Source organism: Saccopteryx leptura, chromosome 2, assembly GCF_036850995.1.
Source record: "Saccopteryx leptura isolate mSacLep1 chromosome 2, mSacLep1_pri_phased_curated, whole genome shotgun sequence".
NCBI classification, from domain to species: Eukaryota; Metazoa; Chordata; class Mammalia; order Chiroptera; family Emballonuridae; genus Saccopteryx; species Saccopteryx leptura.
This window is the reverse complement of record NC_089504.1, coordinates 155,699,148-155,712,480: the sequence shown is the minus strand read 5'-3', so window position 1 is coordinate 155,712,480 and position 13,333 is coordinate 155,699,148. Positions and strand designations below refer to the sequence as shown.

The 13,333-nt window shown below is 38.8% G+C and overlaps 1 pseudogene; it reads left to right on the top strand.

Moving 5' to 3' along the window:
• LOC136391620 (tubulin alpha chain-like) overlaps positions 1-12,730 on the top strand; it is a 55,415-nt pseudogene extending 42,685 nt beyond the window's left edge.
• Positions 12,731-13,333: the final 603 nt, after the last annotated feature.

Sequence of the window (13,333 nt, the reverse complement as noted above, 5' to 3'; positions counted from 1 at the left end):
TGTTGACTATTGTGCCATGCTGGGGTTATGGATGACAGTGTCATTCATTGAGAAAAGTTACACAGGAGGAGTTGTTTGGGACTAAAAGATGGAAGTCAGTTAGTTCTTGTAGGACTAATTGCATTTAAGTTGAATAGGAATTTATGAAGATGTCTAGGTAACAGCTGATGTGTGATTATGACCATAGGTGTTTTGTGTGTATGTGTGTGAGTCTGTGTATAGTCTGGTAGATATGTACATGAAATCCAGAGGTAAATGAATAATTGCAATACAAGAGATATATCTAGGAGAGTGGCAGACAGTGTAGAATAGTTGAGCCAAATACTGAACCTTATTTCTTCATGACCTGCTTCTACAGAAGCAGTTCAAATTAAAACTTAGTTTTTTGCTCTCCAATAAGGTTTTTAATGATCATGTTTCACAGTTATGGTAAGTAAAGGAGAAGCAAATTCTAATATGACTCTTCTTTCTTCTCTTTACTCCTTTATAATGTCCAAATCTTAGACCTAAAGCTAGAATACTAATATATGTACTTAACTACAAAACACTAGATGATGTGAATGGCAGAGCAGATTGAGAAGATGCCTCAGCCTTGTCCTGTCTCTCTTCTAGACTTTATATTATATAATAACAATGGTCTACTTCCAATCAAGATGGTAGCATAGTAAATACAGTATTCCTATCTTCCCACAACCACACCAAATTACAACTAAAACATGGAACACCATCTTTCAGAACTGTCTGAAGTCTGGCTGAATGAAAGTCCTACAACTAGGGATTTAAAGAAGAAGCTACATAGAGATTGGCAGGAAGGGCACACATATAGAACAAGCTGGTCCCAAACCCACATGTGGCAAATAAAAATCAGGAAAGATAACTCAGCTGCATAAGTCCCCCCCTGAGGTTCATGGAGTCCCAGCCCCACCAGGTCCCCCAGCCCCAGGGACCGATGTCAAGAGAGAAGTCCCCATAACCTCTGATTTTAAAAACTAATGGAGATTGTGGTTGAGTGAGACAGAGGGTTTCTGGAATCCCCAGCAGTTCCTTTTTAAGGGCTTGCACCTAGACTTACTCAGACTCATGCCTTCTGAGCTCCAATGCAGGGACAGGACCTCAAAAGGCACTAGGGACAAAGGGGAAGAAACTGGATTGTCTGATATCAGGACAAGAGCTGAGGGACAGCTTTGTGCCAGACAAAAGTGTGGGCAAAGGTCATTATTCCTTTGATAAACCCTCCCCAAACAAAGCTGGCTGGCAGATTCTATATGAGTCTCCATCACCCTAGCTCACATTGTTCACTCCACCCTGGTGATTCTCTGAGACCCCACTCCACCCAACTTACAGCCCCATGAAAACTTTCCAGTAGCTTTTCCATACAAATGAACTGTCTTGGCTTATGCTTCAAACTTTCCTAAAATCTCTCAAACAAGTAGCATCTGGCCTCAATGAGCCTTGTTCCTCTTGTTAAATAGCCCCAAGGCTCAGCACTAGCAGAAGCCAGTTGTGGCTTGTAGCTTGGCTTCTCTGAGGCAACTTCAATCCCAACACAAGTAGCAGGCATCTGCAGATCACTTTGTAGCTCATGCTGGGTGGCCCTGGGCAGACACAGGTGACTACTAATCTTGGATTGACATACCCAGTAGACAGCTCCAAGTCACCTCAAAGCACTATCCAATCACCTCCACAAGTGACATAATATAAAGACTCAGTGGGCACTGAAGCCTCACTGAAGTAAGTCTTGAACAATGGGGTGGGCCTCTACATAGCTGATCCTCCACAGTGGTCAGTGGTCCCAACCCGTCCTTATAGCCAATCGGCCTGGAGATAAATCCCTCCTATTGATGTGCCAAGAGCAATCAAGGCTCAACTAGAACAAGATGATGTACACAGCCCACATGGGAGGAACATACCTTAATACTCCACTGGGTGTTGGGGAGGCTGTGCCATGGGACGCTACAAAACATTTACCACATTAGACCATTCAACCAAGCCCAGGAGACATAGCAGCTCTACCTAATACATTGAAACAAACATAGGTTAACTTCCAAAATGAAAGGACAAAGAAGTACATCCCAAATGAAAAAATAAAGCAAAATTTCAAAAAAAGAACTAAACAAAATGGAGACATGCAATCTACCAGATAAAGAATTAAAAACTCTGGTTATAAGGGCATTCAATTAACTTAGTGAGAACTTCAACAGCATAAAAAAGGACATGAAAACCATAAAAAAGAACCAATCAAAAATGAAGGCTACAATAACAGGAATGAAGAATAATTTATAAGAAATCAAGAGTAGAGTAGATGAAGTTGAGAATCAAATCAGCAACTTGGAATATAAGAAAAAAAAAACCCCAAAAAAACAAAAACAAAAAACCACGCCTGACCAGGCAGTGGCACAACGAATAGAGTGTCAGACTGGGATGCAGAAGACCCAGGTTCAAAACCACAAGGTTGCTAGCTTGAGCATGGACTCAGCCAGCTTGAATGCAAACTCACCAGCTTGAGTGCAGGGTTGTTGGCTTGAGTGTGGGATCATAAACATAACCCAATCATTGCTGGCTTGAGCCCAAAGGTCACTGGTTTAAAGCCCAAGGTCGCTAGTTTGAGCCCGAGGTCACTGGCTTGAGAAAGGAGTCACTCAGTCTGCTGTAGTCCCCTGGTCAAGACATATATGATAAAGCAATCAATGAACAACTAAGGTGCTGCAACAAAGAATTGATGCTTCTCATCTCTCTCCCTTCTGTCTATCTGTCCCTCTCTCTGTCACAAAAAATAAAATAAAATAAAACACCCAATCACAATAGCAAAAAGAAAAATATCCAAAAAACATGAAGATAGTAGAGGGAGCCTCTGGGACAACTTCAAGCATACCAACATCTGCATCATGAGGGTGCTGAAAGGAGAAAAAAGATATAAAAAAAAATTGAAAACCTATTTGAAAAAGTATTCACAGAAGACTTTTCTAACCTGGTGAAGAAACTAGACATACAAGTCCAGAAAGCACAGAGTCCCAAACAAGATGAACCTAAAGAGGCCCACAAAAGGACACATCATAATTCAAATACAAAAGATGAAAAAAAAAGAGAGAATATTTTAAGAAGGGATCATCACAAAATATTCAATGTGATAAAGAGAAAGAAGATTACTTTACCCATCAAAGCTATCATTTAGAATTCAGACACAAAAAGGGCTTTCTAGACAGGAAAAAGCTAAAGGAGTTCATCACCACCAAACCAGTATTATATGAAATGTTAAAGGGTTTTCTTTAAGAAGAACAATAATAACAACAAAGCATCAGAAATATGAACAATGAAATGTTAATAAATACATATCTATCAATGACTGAATCTAAAAAAACACAAAATAAATGACCAATCAGAGAAGAAACAGACTCATAGGTACAGAGAACATTTTGATGGTTGCCAGATGGGAGGGGGGTTGGGAGAATGAGTGAAATAGGTAAAGGGATTAAAAAGTACAAATTGGTAGTTATAAAATAGTCATGAGGATGTAAAGTGTACATCTGAAACTAATATAATATTGTAGGTCAACTATAATTAACAAATAAAAAATAATAAGTAATTTAAAAAAGAAAGAAACTTGTTTATTAATATATAGTTTCACAAGAATACTAAAAAGTTTGGGGAATAATATTAAAAGGTATGGTAGAAAGGGAGAATAAATTTGTTTGAGATACACTTTGAAATTCATAGTTCCAAAAATAGAAAAATAATTGAGTAGTATCAATAGAGGGTATATTAACACTTTTTATCCCTTGGAAAAACCTTTATGATCCACTAAGAAGAATCTAAAGAATTCCATATGGACTCCATTTCTTTATGTAGAATAATAATTCTTTATGTTTTAAGGGTTATGAACCTCTTTAAAAATATGTAGATGAGTCCCTCGCTGGTTGGCTGAATGGATAGAGCGTTGGCCCACCATATGAACATCCAGGTTTCAATTCATGGTCAGGGCACACTAGAGAAGTGACTATCTGCTTCTCCTCCTCCCTCTCCCCTTTCTCTCCCTCTTCCTCTCTTATAGCCAGTGGCTGTATTGGTTCCAGCATCAGCCTCAGGTGCTAAAAATAGATCAGTTGATTGGAGGATTAACCCCAAAGGTGATTGCTGGGTGAACCTCTGTTGGGGTACATGCAGGAGTCTGTCTCACTATCGCCCCTCCTCCCACTTAGAAAAGAAGAGAAAAAAAAGGAAAAAGATGTTTTATAACTTCCATCTAATTTTTTTTAAGTGAGAGGAGAGGAAATAAAGAGAGACTTTCGCATGTGCCCTGACCATGGTCTACCCAGCAACTCCCGGCTGGGGCCAGTGCTGTGCCATCTAGGGCCATGCTTCCAACTGAGCTATTTTTAGTGCCTGAGGTGGAGGCTCCACAGAGCCATCCTCAGTGCGTGGGGCTGATCCGCTGGAACCAATCAGGCCATGGTGGCAGGGCGGGGGGTCGGGGAAGATAGGGAAAAGGGAGAGGAGAAGTGGGACACTTGTGTGCCCTGACCAAGAATCAAACCTGGGACATCCACATGCCAGGCTGATGCTCTACCACTAAACCAACCAGCCAGGGCCTTAAACCATCTTTTAAAAATGCATATACATACAATATTTGCATAAAATTTCAAGAATCCATTGTTATAGTTAACATAAAATCAAATTAATATAAAATGTAAACTCACTAAGAGTGAGTTAGATATAACCAGTTATGCCCTTTTGAGATAACTACATATCTTTCAACTGCGTGTTTATAACTAATGTGATTAATTATATTTTACATTAAAGGCCACTATGTAAGGCCTGATTGCCAAGGTGTAACAGGTTTACTCCCTTTTTTGATAACCCCATCCATCATCCTTATCAAGCCTATGTGTGACTTACGTTTGAAGTATGATAATGTAACCCTATGATGTGATGAGTGGCCAAATCAGATAAAAGTTACTGGGGTGAAGACCAAGGCAGTTTCCTGAGTCTGCCACAGACTCCACGTCACCCACTGAGACCCCTTGGCAACTGCTGTGAAACACTTTGCCTTCTCCAAGCAAGTTTATTCTGGGCCTCACCAAAGTGAGGACCTAGACTTAGCCGCCACTCATCTAAACTGTGAGTGAATTAAAGTCAAAGTTATTTAGCTTGTTATGAGTATCTTTGCCTATTCAACTGACACCTAATTAATTTCATTTTACGTCATAAATTACCTAACGAACCTAGCTATAACTTAATTATAACCAACTAAATAGTTTATCACGACATTCATAAATCTAAAAACCAATAACAGACTAGAAAGAAAAAATTGGTAGGATATGTAGCAACTTAGTCTAAATTTCCTCTACCAATTTTTAATAAAATGTTTTAAAAAACATCTTAACATTTGCCATTATCACAGGTGCTCACATATTATATAAAATGAAAAACAATCATCCTACCTCAGGCAATGTCCAATTTTGACATATAGATTTTATTTATTTTCCTGGAGCTGCCATTGAATTCTGCAAATTGCTTTCATCATCATCGCACTTCCAGGAAGTAGTGCTAAAGGGTGCAAAAACAATCTGGTGACATGGGAGAATGCTAGATTATGAAAGGGAGGTGATAATAGTCAGTGGACATTTCAAACTAATAGAAGAGAACTGAGAGTTCATCAAAGCTTATAGCTTTGAGAAAAAGTAAGTCTAAAAGAGCATTCCAGTGGTAAAGTTTACACTTAATTAAAATATTTAAAACAATGGGAAAAAGCATGATAATATGAATAACAACATATTCCATTTACTTAAGCCACTATATACAGTCAAGATGTGTGTTTGTAAGAGAATGCATTCCTGACTGATACAGAGAATAACTGAGAAGAAATAGGGATTGAAGCCCTGAGAACAGATGAGATTACCCAGAGTGTTATAGTGGATGATAGGAAGAGGACCTAAGGCAGAATCCTGTAAGAACTCATATTTGAGAGCGAGTCTAAAAGAAAATATTATTAAAAAGTAAAAAGAGAGGTAAGAAAAAGATAGTAGAATGTGGTACTACCGGGTTCCAGGGAAGAGTTTATTATATAGAGTGAAGAAGATTTTACAGAGTCAAATGGTCCAGAGAGCTCAAGATAAGAAAACTCAAGGGGTTCATGTAAATTTATCAATTAGGAGTCCTCTTGTGACCTTGTAAAGAACACTTGCTGTAAAATAAAGGCAGAGTGAATGGTGAAGAAAGGGGGGGGGGAAAGTATACCCATATTTTTCAAAAGTTTTTCTTTGAAGGGAAGAAAAAAGTCAATAGCTATTGGACAATGTGGGCTTATTAAGTGTTAAAAAAAACACCCTGCCATTGTTGTCAGCAATGGTTTGTTTATTGATTATTTGATGGTGTTTCAGTGCTAATGGAAATGATTACAAGCAGCCAAGACCCCTCTCCTATTAGAGAAGAAAGGGTGAAGATTGAGTTTGCTTTGGTCTAAGATGAACAGGAAGTTGAAGAATTCCCTTTCTCAAAGACTTAAGAGGTGAAGATGACATCTGACAAAAATGAGAGAGTTGAAGGGTTATGAAGTATTTGAAACATGAGTTTTAAAAGATAACGTCAACAAAAAGTCACAAAGAAAAAGAAAGTGAATTCTTGGAGGTGGTTGAGAGGCTGATTAGAATTGGAGGACACAAAATTACAACAGCAATTACCCATATGATTACAAAGTTCTCTCTGCCAGTAAATACTCACTATCCTGAATATGGAGAAGAGGTAATTAGACTCATCTCAGTTTGGGTTCTGCAATGCTAGCTGATGAAAGACAAATGGGTGATAATGTTTAGAATAATACAGGCAATAGTAGTTGATGTGATGGCAACATAGAGCGGAAGGATTGGGGTAAGGGATATAACTGATAATAAAGACTGAAAAACAATTCTCTGTGATTCTCAATGAGTTTAAAGAATAGATACAGTGAGATTAAAGCAAGGAAGAAAAGAGAATGTATAAACATATGGTCAAGAAATAGGATATTTTTATATATGAAATGTGACTTAGTATTAAGAAAAAGAAGAAAAGAAACATCTTCATAGTAGTTCTGACACAGGCAATGATTGCCCAGGGAATAGACAAAACTTTACCCTGCTTTCTATTTATAATACTGAAAATTTTTGGTGTGATTTTTCTTTCTTTCTTTTTTATGACACTGACAGAGAGAGAGGGACAGATAAGGACAGACAGGAATAGAGACGAGAAGCATTAATTCTTCATTATGGCACCTTAGTTGTTCATTGATTGCTTTCTCATATGTGCCTTAACCGAGGGGCTACAGCAGACCAAGTGACCCCTTTCTCAAGCCAACAACATTGGGTTCTAGCTGATGAGTTGTGCTCATACCAGATGAACCTGTGCTCAAGCTGGTGACCTCGGGATTTCGAATGTGGATCCTCTGCATCCCAGTCCAACACTTTATGCACTGCGCCACTGCCTGGTCAGGCTTGTGTGTTTTTCTTAAGTAACTACAATTGAAAAGATTTGAGCTAAATCTAGGCTGTTTGTGTCTACAAATATTAAAAAAAATAATTTCCCAGAAGTATTTAGTTACTAATTTACTGATTGTATTTCATGAGGTTTTTTTAAGGTACCTAATTTTGATGAAATGATTGTTTCTCCAATTGATTTGTGAATGTGCACAAATTCACATTAAGCATTCATAAACAATCAAATTTTGGATTTGTATAACCTTGAAATGCCTTATTTGGCACCCTGTAGACAAAACTTCCTGATGATTTTTGACCTGGATGTTTTACTGGCATAGAAGGCCAGCCCCAGAGAACTCTCTGCCCTTGGTTCTCCAATACTTTCTTTTAATTACTAAGCATAATCAAATAGAAAAGCAATTCAAGCCCAGCAAGACTGTTACTTCAGTCAAACCAAATTTGTCTCACCATAATTGCTGTTCTGACAACTGCTGCAGTTTTCCTTAAACTCCTACAGTGACATCTTTAGCATCCAACTTCTCCAGCATTACCAAAATGTATTACCTTTTAATAAGCAAATCATTGATTTGTGAAAATACAGCTGATCTAAGCTTGTTTGAAAGCCTTCATTTTCACTTAGTACATACCCAGCATTTTAACAATGCAGTCACAACAAGACCTGCAAATTATACATCAAGGAGGAAGATCCACAGGATATGCCTTCTTGGGATTTATTTTTCCACTTTTGGGGCTTTGGAAATTCACAAATTAAAAGTAAACATGTGTGCAACCTACATGTGTAAATCAGTCACTCTTTTCATAAAGTAGCTGAAGGAATTGGTACTGTTGCTTGGTTAGTTACACTTTGGCAAACAATTCAACAAACATTGTTGAAGACTTAAAACCATTTTTCAAAGATTTTATTCACTCTCTTGAGCATATTAGGTCCTGTCTCTAACAGTTTTGAGTTTGAGGCATCAAACATCCTAAATTTCACCACAAATAGTATTGAATTGGCAAATGCTTCAGTGACTTATCAGATACTCTGAGCTTAAATCATAAAAACTAATGATTAGCTTTTTTTAACATTATTGATTTTAGAGAGAGAGAGAGAAATAACAATCTGTTCTTGTCTGTACCTTGACTGGGGATCAAATCCACAAATTTTGCATATTGGACAATGCTCTAACCAAACTAGCTATCTGGCCAGGGCTAATTATTAGCTTTTTAAATTATTTATTTGTATTACATAAAAAAGTCTATATTTTATCAGCATCAAACTGTCAAAGATAGATTCATCTACACTTCTCCTTTCATCAGAAATGTTTAAATATTCTTAAGTGAGAACAAATTTAAAAGTTTAACTATATGTCTGGATTGGTACTTAGAAAATTATATATTTTTTAACAGATGCAGTGTTTAGTAGTACCATTTTACTACTTCTCTCTGGTGCTGTTTTTACCACTTTGCTCTATTACCAACTTAGCAGCCAAGTAAAAAAAATACATATTTAAATTTCTTCACCTGAAGTTCATCAAAGGAAGTCAGCTTATTAAATTTTATGTAAAAAGAAACACAACTTGCCTTTACAATAAAAACTTAATTCAATAGAATGTGGAGTTTTCATATTTAAGAAAGCTATTCACTAACTTTTTATTTAAATGATCTATGAGACCGTATTTCTGTAGCATCAAAGAACTGCCTCAAATAATAAGTCAATCCTTCTGTTTGAGGTTACAAAAGACACTTTTTTAATCAAAGAAAATTCCCCATATTATATGGACTTGAATTAGCAGTTTGCTTTAAAGTGCTTCTTTTTAATTTCCATAAGAAAACAACAACATGGATGAAGCTTGAAAAAATTATACTGAGTGAAATAAGTAAATCATAAAAAGCTAAAAACTATGATTTCACACATAGGTGGAAAGCAAAATTGAGACTCATGGACATAGATAAGAGTACTGTGGTTACCAGGGAAAGGGATTGGGGAAGGGTATAAAGAGGGACAAATATAAGGTGACAGAAAATGATTTGACTTTGGGTGATGGGTATACAACATAATTGACTGTGCAAAAGATGTGGAGATGTTTACCTGAAATCTAAGTACTCTTATTGATCAATGTCACCCTGTTAAGTTTAATTTTCTAAAGAAAAAAAGGGGGAAAAAAAGAAAATCATCCCATTTCCCTTTTAGAAATATTGGTAATTGTTAGATTCAGGGAGGTGTGCTGTGGAACCCTCCATCTGTTCAGTTCCTCAAAACTGCTGCCCTGAACCCAGCAACCCTGTTGCCAATACCGGACTCTACTTTGGTCCATAGTTACAAACAAATCCTTGACACAGTGACTGGCTTCTGCCCGGACTTAAGGGCTCAAGCATACGGGAAGGCAGACCTGACCCTCTTTACTAACAGGAGCAGTTTTATTAAGGATAGACAGCGACATACAGGGGCATCAGTGACCATGGAAAATAAGGTCCTGTGGCAGAAAGCACTGCCCACAGGAACATTTGCACAAAGGGCAGAGCTAATAGGACTAACCCGAGCCTTACAGATAGCAGAGGGAAAAGTTACCAACATCTACACTGACAGCCGATATGCATTCACCACTGCCCATGTCCACGGAGCCATATACAAGGAGAGAGGCTTACTGACAGCAGGGGAGAAAGACATTAAAAATCACAATGAAATTCTTGCCCTCCTAAACGCCATTTGGCTACCTACCAAAGTTGCCATCATTCACTACAAAGGACACCAGAGAGGGGACTCGTCTATTGTAAAGGGTAACAACCTAGCAGACTCAGCTGCAAAAGAGGCAGCCACTGGGCCACAAGAAAGCCTCTGCCATTGCTGCCTAAGCCAACGCTACCTCCGGATCCTAGATATTTCCCAGAAGAAGAGCAGGAAGGGATGCAGTTGAAAGGGAAGAAAAATCAGCAGGGATAGATAGAGCTTCCTGACTCCCAGCTCTATTTATCCCAGGGAATAGTAAGAGAAATAGTAGGAGATATTCATACTAGTACCCATCTAGGACAAAACAGGCTAGAACAACTTATCAGGAAGTATTATGTAAGGCCCAACATCAGGGATATTGTCACTCCATTGTCTCGAGGTACAGCATCTGTGCCAGAGTAAATGTGCAGAATAAGAAGCTACCCCCCTTTGTGAGGTATCGGGGGAAAGCTCAGGGAGAACTGTAAGAAATAGATTTCACAGAGATGACCCCTAGGAAGTCAAGTTATAAGTATCTATTAGTATTAGTAGGAACCTTCTCAGGATAGGTAGAAGCATTCCCCACGCGAGGAGAGGCTGCTTCCACAGTTTGAGAAGTCTTATTAAGGGAAATCATACTTAGATATAGCATTCCCGTAGCCCTAGGACCAGACAATGGACCTACATTTATATCCAGGATATCTCAAGAATTAGCCACTAAGTTAGGTATTAATTAGAAATTACATTGCATTTATAGGCCCCAAAGTTCAGGACAGGTAGAAAGAATAAACAGGACTCTGAAGGAAACTATAATTAAGCTAAGAGGAGAGACTGGTGAAAACTAGGTTGAGCTCCTCCCTTTTACCCTTTTTAGAACCAGATGTACCCCCTATCTCAATAAATAGACCCCTTATGAAACCTTATTTAGGCAACCTGTGCCCCTTGTACCTCGATTGACCAGAGGGGAACTAGAGATTTCTAATCATAATTTCTTCAAGTCTTTACAGGCCCTGCAACACATCAGAAGTGAGGTGCAGGCCCTCCAGAGATCAGCCCAATCGAATGCGAAACACAGTTCCCGACTACTGGAGCCACCAGAACCTAGACAGTAAGTGTAGATACTCAACCACAGACGGGGCAACCTTGAGCCACAGTAGAATAGACCATTCCAGGTGATCCTGAGTACACCCACAGCTATTAAGGTAGCTGAAAAGCCCTACTGGATCCACCTCTCCCATGTGAAGCTGGCCCAACCACCCGACGAAGGATCTCGGAGATGGCAAGTCAAGCAGACCCCTGGAGAGCCTTTAAAGCTCACCTTCTCCTCCACTTAGGACTGATGACTTTTTATTATTTACCCAGTAAGGGACTAGAGCTACAGGAATAGGTTTTAATCAGGACAGCAGATAGCACAGTTATAGCACAGAATAACACCTAGGATAATAACAACCCCATAACTCTCCAAGCTGACTTATCAAAGTTCTTTGAAGACAAGTTCTGTGATTCACCAGCAGATTAGAGACATTCTAATTCAGCCAGGAGCCCTCTTGCTAATGATTTGCCTAGCTCATACACCTTAGGTAATAGGTGTAACCCCAATGTAAAAAATAGAGCTTTATAGTATACTCCACACTATGCTTGCCCCGAACCCTCTTCCGGACGGCGTCGCATATACGGGTCTCACTCAGATTATTTTTGTAAAAAGTAGGGTTGTAAGACCCTAGTCAGTAAATTTCAATAGAGTCCACCTAAACCAGGTAATATACCTCCAGAAGTAAATAGACTCCCTAGCTGAGGTAGCCCTTCAGAATAGGAGAGGGCTAGACCTCCTCCTCCTTGAGCAAGGAGGACTGTGTGCTGCTTTAAGAGAAGAATATTGTTTTTACGCTAACCACTCTAGAGTAATTAGAGAGAATATCAAGATACTTGCAAACAGATTAAAGAATAGGAACCTAGAAGAAGACAGCCCTAGCTAGTATACCTCTATGTTCAAGACTTCTCCTTGGTTAACTACCCTCATATCCGCAATTGCTAGACCCCTCCTATTATTATTGGCTCTTACCATTAGACCAATAATCCTTAATAAACTCCTTGCATTCATAAAGGAGAGGGTAGATATAGTAAAGTTAATAGTTCTGTCCCAACCTTATACCAGTCTCCCCACTGATGAAGAATCAAGGGTTTGATTTATGCCCAAAAGAAATGGGGGGATGTTAGATTCAGGGAAATGTGCTGTGGCTGCCAGAAGTGTAACTATTGAAAGAGCAGGAACAGGGAGGGCTGGCAGGAACAGGGAGTGCTGATAGGGCCCATGTGAGGATAAGAACAAAGAAGTTTATGTTTGAAATTCGCCACTAAGTTGAACCTGGCCCCTGTTGCTATGCCGGCCCCTGTTGCTATGCTGCATGCGACCTCCCTAGCGAATAGCTAACTGCCACATCTGCTTCTGTAAAATGCTTGCTCACTTAGGATATATAAGGACCTAGCTGTAAGCACCAGGTGCGACTCCCTTTTACAGCTCCTTGTGAGTACGGTGTCTCCAGACATCTTAGGAGTTCACCCTTGTGCAGGTTAAACTGGCCAATAAAGTAACATCTAAACTCCTAAAAGTCTCTGACGTTTGTTCTTGTACCCGGTAGATACAACAGTAATCTCTAAAATTCTCATTTGGTTAAAATCTAAAAATGAAAGTAGTAAAAATTGAAAATCTTTATCAACCTAAATGGATGAATAATGTTCCCTCTTCCCAATGCTTTTACTTGAGTCCCACTGCAAAGCTAATAGATATACTCCAAGCTCATTCTCTATGTGCCTTTTCAGTTCTGGCGCACCTGGAGAGATGTCACAGAGCTTTCAATCAATAGGCTATTGGAAGTGTTCCAAATTTGGAATTGTTCCAAATTTCAGGAACAATTCCTTTATTCTCAAAGATCTGTAAGTGGGATGAAAGGGCTTTCAGGAATCCAACTCACAAGTATGCTATGAATTCATAAAGCCTTCATCTGTGGTAGTTGTGACTCAGCATGCTTTTTTTTTTAGCAATTACTCATTATAGATGCAAAATAGAAGGCAATATGATTCAAATAAAAGAACACAAATGAATGAGCTAACTTGCCTGTATCTTTCCTTGGGAAAATGCATATTAGTGAAATAACCAACATAGACTGATTGTTTTTAA